Source organism: Daphnia pulicaria, unplaced genomic scaffold, assembly GCF_021234035.1.
Source record: "Daphnia pulicaria isolate SC F1-1A unplaced genomic scaffold, SC_F0-13Bv2 h1tg000181l, whole genome shotgun sequence".
Classification (NCBI taxonomy): domain Eukaryota; kingdom Metazoa; phylum Arthropoda; class Branchiopoda; order Diplostraca; family Daphniidae; genus Daphnia; species Daphnia pulicaria.
In genome coordinates this window covers 1-7,500 of record NW_025804866.1, presented here as the reverse complement: position 1 = coordinate 7,500, position 7,500 = coordinate 1, and the positions used below count along the sequence as shown (strand labels likewise).

General features: G+C 48.3%; 3 non-coding genes across 3 annotated transcripts in view; all 3 read right to left on the bottom strand.

Annotated features, from left to right (window-relative positions):
• The window catches only part of LOC124319552, a 4,573-nt gene extending 4,457 nt beyond the window's left edge, over positions 1-116 (bottom strand). Inside the window, exon 1 of the ribosomal RNA XR_006913253.1 lies at positions 1-116. This exon is cut by the window's left edge and continues 4,457 nt beyond it. This is a non-coding gene — a ribosomal RNA (large subunit ribosomal RNA).
• A 641-nt stretch (positions 117-757) lies between these two features.
• LOC124319548 lies at positions 758-910 on the bottom strand. Its single transcript, XR_006913248.1, has one exon. It is a non-coding gene; the product is annotated as a 5.8S ribosomal RNA (ribosomal RNA).
• Positions 911-1,847: 937 nt separating this feature from the next.
• On the bottom strand, positions 1,848-4,143 carry LOC124319551. Its single transcript, XR_006913252.1, has one exon. It is a non-coding gene; the product is annotated as a small subunit ribosomal RNA (ribosomal RNA).
• Between the last annotated feature and the right edge of the window lie 3,357 nt (positions 4,144-7,500).

Below are 7,500 nucleotides of genomic sequence, written 5' to 3'. Positions count from 1 at the left end.
GGTGCTGGGCTCATCCCTGTTCGCTCGCCGCTACTAAGGGAATCCTTGTTAGTTTCTTTTCCTCCGCTTACTGATATGCTTAAGTTCAGCGGGTAGTCTCATCTAAACTGAGGTCAGAATGAATTGTTTGTTTTCAAAAGGAGACAACACTTTATCTAGCTCGGCAGACTTTGGCGTTTTAAAGCCGGGAAAGATTGAATAATTGCCGGTTCAAATTTTTTTTTTCGAAATAAAGCGAGTCTCTCGTTATTCGCAAAAATTAATTTACGAAAAGTGACAGGGCGTCCTGCGGCTTTTTGTATTGAAACAACGCGTCGTGCGCGAACCAAGCTTGCATAACGAGCGGTTAGAGTGAGTGATAATTCGCGGTGGTCGACACTTCGACACGCCCGGCGCACACACACAACTAAACTCGCGTTGAAGCGGTATATCGCGCACACGCAGCCGACACCTTGTTCGAGAAGATGTGTTTATTTCTAAAATTTTTTTTTGAGTTGGCTCAAAAATTTCCCATCTGTTTTGCCATCGAAAAAGGTTTCTTTTGAATAGAGAGGAAAAAAACAAAACAGGGCGAACCTTCTTTTATTTTTCCCCCTTTTTTGTATTTGAGGCATCGCGGACACTTAAGTCGCGCGGCACCCAGACGTTAGAGATTCGGGAGCTTTTATGCGGTCAGGCCGGGTGAAAAATAAATCTCGCCGCGACCCCAACATGCAAAACCAAGACTGAAAAAATCTCTGTTCGTTCATCATTCGACCGACCCTCAGTCAGATGTGGCCCGAGCGAGAAGCTGGGCCGCCATTTACGTTCAAGATTTCGATGCTCCATGTGTTCTGCAGTTCGCATGGATTAGCGCACTTTGCTGCGCTCTTCATCGATCCACGAGCCTAGTGATCCACCGTTCAGGGTCGTATATAAAACGACATATTCGTTTTCTTCTCTCTTTTTCTCCAACCCGCCCAAGCAAATGAATGCGAGGGCGGAGAAAGAAAGCCAGAAAGAAAATGTTCCGATAAACACTCGTACTAGAATTTGGGTTTAGTGTGTTATTGTGATTTTGAATTCTTCCTACTTCATCGAGAGGGCGAAGGGCAAGCTTAAAAAACATTCGGTTTTCAACGGCATAGTGTCGGGCTTTGGAGTGTTAGTCTATACGACGCACACGCACGCAACCACGAGTATCTACGCCCGAAAAGAACGTCCAGAGTAAAGTCTCACACTTTCGTCCCCCACCGAGAATCAAAAAATCCCGAAGACGAAGAGAGAAACAAAAAAAAAAACAATTTCGATTGGGCGTATCCGCTTTAAACCACCGCGCATCAGAGCGCCTGATACCCGTTCAAAATCTTGATGTTTTTTTTTTTTTTTCCGACTCTCCATCCACCGAGTTTTTATTTTTCAAAGTGTTTGATTTAGGGACTAAGACTTTATAAAATCTCCTTTATTGTTCCTTCGGTACTCGCGGCCCAGGCGGGCTATCGTATTCTTCACTCTACTAACGTCAACACTGTGAGCGCCGCTAAAGGTCGAATGAATCTATAGAGACATTCACCATCGAAGCAGGAAGAATTTGCTCACGGCCATAGACCAAATCGAAAGACTTTGTGTTTTTTTTTGAGCCGAGAGGAAAGAAAAATCAATTTGAAAAGGCGAATCCGCTTTAAACCACCGCGCATCAGAGCGCCTGATACCCGTTCAAAATAAATGATTTTCTTCCGTCAACCCACACATAGTTCATACGATGTCTTACGCCGAAAGACTTTTGATGGGGTTTTTTTTTGTTTTGCAACTTTTAGTTGTTTCGTGCTCAACCAAAGCCATATGCGCAAAACATTTGTCTTGTTCGTTTATGATCCTTCCGCAGGTTCACCTACGGAAACCTTGTTACGACTTTTACTTCCTCTAAAGGATCAAGTTCGACCATCTTTCAGTCTCGCCGTTGGTAGGCACCGCACGGGCAGAGATTGCTCCCCACTCGACGGCACCCCGACAAGCCCGTCCGAAGGCCTCACTAAATCATTCAATCGGTAGTAGCGACGGGCGGTGTGTACAAAGGGCAGGGACGTAATCGACGCGGGCTAGTGACCCGCGCCTACTAGGGATTCCTGGTTCATGGGGATCATTGCAGTCCCCAATCCCAACCACGAAGGAGGTTCAGCGGTTACCCGTCCTTTCGGACAGGGAGAGTGAAACACGCTGATTCCTTCAGTGTAGCGCGCGTGCGGCCCAGGACATCTAAGGGCATCACAGACCTGTTATTGCTCACTGTCACGCGGCTGGACGCCGCTTGTCCCTCTAAGAAGACTGCGTGACGGACGCGAGAGCAGAAGGTATCGCCGGGGATGACGACGACCGAATAACAATAGAGCCAGCCCCCGCGAGACATTCCCGACAAAGCCCCGCCATACCTCATCCGCCAGGCAACCAACCCGTGAAGGCCGTACACCCGACGAACAAAGCACAACGAAACCAAGCCGAGAGATTGCCTCACTAAAGGAACCAGTCCCACCGAGACCCGAATCGCCGCCACCTGATCCCGACGCCTCCGTACTCCCTTCGGTTTCAATTGATAAAACCCGTCACCTATTTAGCAGGCTAGAGTCTCGTTCGTTATCGGAATTAACCAGACAAATCGCTCCACCAACTAAGAACGGCCATGCACCACCACCCACCGAATCAAGAAAGAGCTCTCAATCTGTCAATCCTTCCAGTGTCCGGGCCTGGTGAGGTTTCCCGTGTTGAGTCAAATTAAGCCGCAGGCTCCACTCCTGGTGGTGCCCTTCCGTCAATTCCTTTAAGTTTCAGCTTTGCAACCATACTTCCCCCGGAACCCAAAGACTTTGGTTTCCCGGAAGCTGCCCGTCGAGTCATTGGAGTAACTCCGACGGATTGCTGGTTGGCATCGTTTATGGTTAGAACTAGGGCGGTATCTGATCGCCTTCGAACCTCTAACTTTCGTTCTTGATCAAGGAAAACATTCTTGGCAAATGCCTTCGCTGTTGTTCGTCTTGCGGCGGTCCAAGAATTTCACCTCTGTCGCCGCAGTACGAATGCCCCCGTCCGTCTCTATTGACCATTACCTCGGGTCCAAAAGTAAAAGACCAGCAAAATCGGACCGAGGTCCTATTCCATCATTCCATGCTGCGATATTCAGGCGTTGGGATACACCTGCTTTGAGCACTCTAATTTGTTCAAAGTAAACGTTGCCGGCCGCCCGAGACACCCGGTGAAGGGCACCCCGAACGATTGACTGGGTGGAGCGAATCGAGTCAACTACGACCAAAATTTAAAAAAGAACCCGAAAGAACTTTCCAACTCTGGCCGCAGATACAACAACGACGCACCGACCACCACTCCGGCGATGTTGTCCGACCGTGAAGAGAGTCGGGCTTTGACACCCCGGGCTCCCAGAGCGTGAAACGCAACACCCTTGATTCAGAGCGGCGCCGCCCGGCCGAAGACAGACATCCGACTACGAGCTTTTTAACCGCAACAACTTTAATATTACGCTATTGGAGCTGGAGTTACCGCGGCTGCTGGCACCAGACTTGCCCTCCAATGGTTCCTCGTTAAAGGATTTAAAGTGTACTCATTCCAATCACGGGGCCTCGGAAGAGTCCCGTATCGTTATTTTTCGTCACTACCTCCCCGTGCCGGGAGTGGGTAATTTGCGCGCCTGCTGCCTTCCTTGGATGTGGTAGCCGTTTCTCAGGCTCCCTCTCCGGAATCGAACCCCGATTCCCCGTTACCCGTTGCAACCATGGTAGGCGCGTAACCTACCATCGACAGTTGATAAGGCAGACATTTGAAAGATACGTCGCCGGCGCGAAGGCCGTGCGATCGGCGTGAAGTTATCCAGAGTCACCAAAATTGGTACGGTGCGCGAGCCCGAAAGCCCGGCCCCGACTGGTTTTGATCTAATAAAAGCACCTCTTCTGCGAGCCCGAAAGCCCGCAGTCGAGGCTCGAGTGCATGTATTAGCTCTAGAATTACCACAGTTATCCAAGTAGGATGGAGTGGATCTAAGGAACCATAACTGATTTATTGAGCCATTCGCGGTTTCGCCGTCTAGCGGCTTGTACTTAGACATGCATGGCTTAATCTTTGAGACAAGCATATGCTACTGGCAGGATCAACCAGGTATTTCGTGTATGTTTGTTTGATATGCATCCGGCGAGTTGCGGGTTTTTATTTCGCCCACGCATCACCAAACACACACCAAATCAACACGTTTTTCGTTTTTTTTCTTTTTCTTCGGAAACTAAAATTTTTGATCGCAACGCCTGGCGTGTCACAGCGAGTCCCAGTGAAGAGAAACACCGATCCGATCCGTTTGTTGGATTTTTTTCATTTCAATTTCCAAAGTCAAAGACCATTCAACGGTCTATGAGCCCAAAGTGAATCGGATTCATTCGACCGGTCTTGATATATTCATCAACTTTTTTTCCCGTATTACGGTTTTCGACGGTCATATGTGGCGTGCTGTATGCTCATAAGTCAAGCCTGCTTTACTAAGCTGACAAGCATACATCTTTTAAATTTTTGTGGGCTCAGAGTTTTATTTTTTATTTTTCCACCGCCGAGGCACACTCTCGCATCACCCCGCACGACACACACACACACACACACCTCACCGCTCAACGGTCACACGAGGCAGAATTTTCCGCAAAGACTTTCGAAGAGAAAGAGAAAACTCGGAACAACCGCGGTCAGAGGCCAGCATAGAGGCATCGTATAGAAAGTCATGGGCGGAAAAAAACAAATCATTTCAAGTCGAGACAAGCAACCAGACTACCCCTATAAAAGTGCGCAATTCTTTAAGAGTTCACCGAAGAATGACCGAGATCAAGTATGCACGAAACGAACATATTCCAAGGGCAGCTGAATAAGCGATTCTGCGCCGAAGCGCGAGAAAAGCAAGCGGTACACCGATGGGGATCGTTTTTTTATCGTGTTAGATTCGTTGTTGTCAAGCAAGGATTCTCAAAATGTTTTTGCATTGCACCCAAGTTTCGTACTGATTACTTGTCGCAGACCGGTGACTGTCAAAAAAAATTTTTTTACGTTTTTTCTTGAGAGGTCACTGCCTACACACAACTCCGGGCGGGCCGTACACTCACAGCCGTTGAATTCTCCCTTCGTGTGTCATGGCCATAACTGAGCGTACATCTTACCGGGCGCCGAGTTGATCTGGCTTGTTCGATGAACGTTCGGGATACGTACAATCGATATAGCTCCAACCGTAACTCGTTTGTAATTACGCCGGCCATACTCAGCGGGCGCTCAGCTCAGCTCTCGATATCTTCCGTCGAAGGGAAGTTCGTAGTAAAAGAGAGTCAGAGTCGACGCCACATTTTGCGGTCCTCGCATCTCATCCGATTTTGAATTTTATAGATTTGCCATCACTTCCACCCAATTCTCTCGTATATTTCAATCTCTTGACTTTGTCCGACCGGGCCGTCTTCGCCCCCCTTCAACTCCGTCCATCTCCACTTCTGTGTTCCACACAACGAGCTTCCGTCAAACGGCAAAATGTGAAATATGCGCACGCCGCACGAAATAATTTGAAAGCGTTCTGTTTGGTGGCTTTTTTATTTTTTATCTCTCGGCTCACACACACACACACACATTTCCGCCTGAACGGTAATTTTTTTGATACGGTGTCAAAAAGTGAAAAGACGCGCACCATTTTCTTTTCTCTTCCGTATCGTCGCTGACGGTAAACGCTGATGGTTATGATGCCGTAAGTTTGGAAGAAAGAATCTTTCCCGTCTTGTCTTGTTACGGTAAAATAACAAAGAACAAGCGTCCGATTTCTCTCACAGACGGCCACAGACAAACCACACGTGCCGAAGAAACGAAACGTCCGAAACCAAAAAAATGTTTGACGCGCGCACCTCTTCTGAACTTTTCGACCAAGAGTCGTTGGATCGAGTGACGAGCTTCTCAGCTGTCGCACCAATCGGTGAAGCGGGCGTTTGAATTCCCGTCCACATCGCGGTTCGGATATATTTTTACATATACCGACCATCGGAAATTTCGAAAACGGTTTTACCGAAGGAATGATATTTCACACACCGACAGCTCATCGAGTTCGTCTCCGTTCAACGGTTTTTTTTTTTAAGACTTTTTGATCGCATGGGGCTAAACTGGTTAGAGCAAAGCCGCGATCCAAGCAGTGAAAAAAAAACAAAGACAGTGCAAGCGCGATCGAACGGAATCGAAACTAAAATCATGTGAAGTGGCGGGCGGAAAGGAGCTCAGCTACGGTGGAAATGAAACTACAACTAACGCCGAACCGGACAACTTCCCATTCTGCGTCTTCGTTTCATTTCCCAAAGCTCCCCGTCGATACCAAAGTTTTTGCGTCGAAGCTACTAAAGAAATTTCGCGCTTTCCTTTTCGCCTCTTTCGCCTTCCCTTCGATATCTATCCAACCACCGGCTTCGACTTTATTTCTTTCACCCGTCTATTTCGCCCGATAGTCGACGGTCGGCCATTCTTTGGTATCGGCCAGGCGGACTAACAAGAAGTAAGACTCGTTTGAAAAATTTGGACCGGGCTTTACAATCGCTGCTTGTCGTAATGTCGCAAATTTGAAAAAAATTTTCAATTCGAGAAACCAAACTATTCGACACTTCGAAAATTTTTGGGACTCTGAAAATTTTTCCGAGTTTAGGAATCGAGACCTCTTCTATACTAAGGAAAACCACTAATGTTCCGCCGCATAATGTCTCCGTTTTCCGGCTCATTTTTAGCGATTGGACGGGGACATTGCCCCATCCAACCGCCAGCCGACTTTCAGGAACCGTCGTTTTCAAAGTTGGGACTTAGAAAATTTTCGACGAGTGGGAATTTTTTACGGTCGCAAGTCATCACGACACGCCCGACCAACCCATTTGAGAGCCGCCACGCCTCGACGGTGTGACGGCTTTTTTTCGAATCGACGGGTCTCGCTCACTCCTCTCTCGCGCCGACCAGAGGCCGGGCGAGAGAGTCGTTGCCAAACACCGTCGTCGGAAATGGGAGAATTTGAGTGGGAATTTTTTACGGTCGCGAGTCATCACGACACGCCCGACCAACCCACTTGAGAGCCGCCACGCCTCGACGGTGTGACGGCTTCTCTTTTCGAATCGACGGGTCTCGCTCACTCCTCTCTCGCGCCGACCAGTGGCCGGGCGAGAGAGTCGTTGCCAAACACCGTCGTCGGAAATCGAGAAATTTTCATTTCCATTTCCATTTTTTTTCATCGGCCTTTATACGTCCAAGTCCCGCCAACCACGTCACTACCACGTCGTCGGGACTTAGAAAAATTTTTCAATTTTTCGGACTTAGAAAATTTTTCAACTTTCTTTTTTTCGACAACCTCTTCCCTATATAGGAAAGTAGTGGATGTTCCGGGCAGTAACTGTACGAAAAAGTCGATTTCCGAATTTTTGCCGGACATTCACCTGAGCTCAGGCCGGGCCGCCCGCTCAACTGCCGCCCGGTCACCACCAA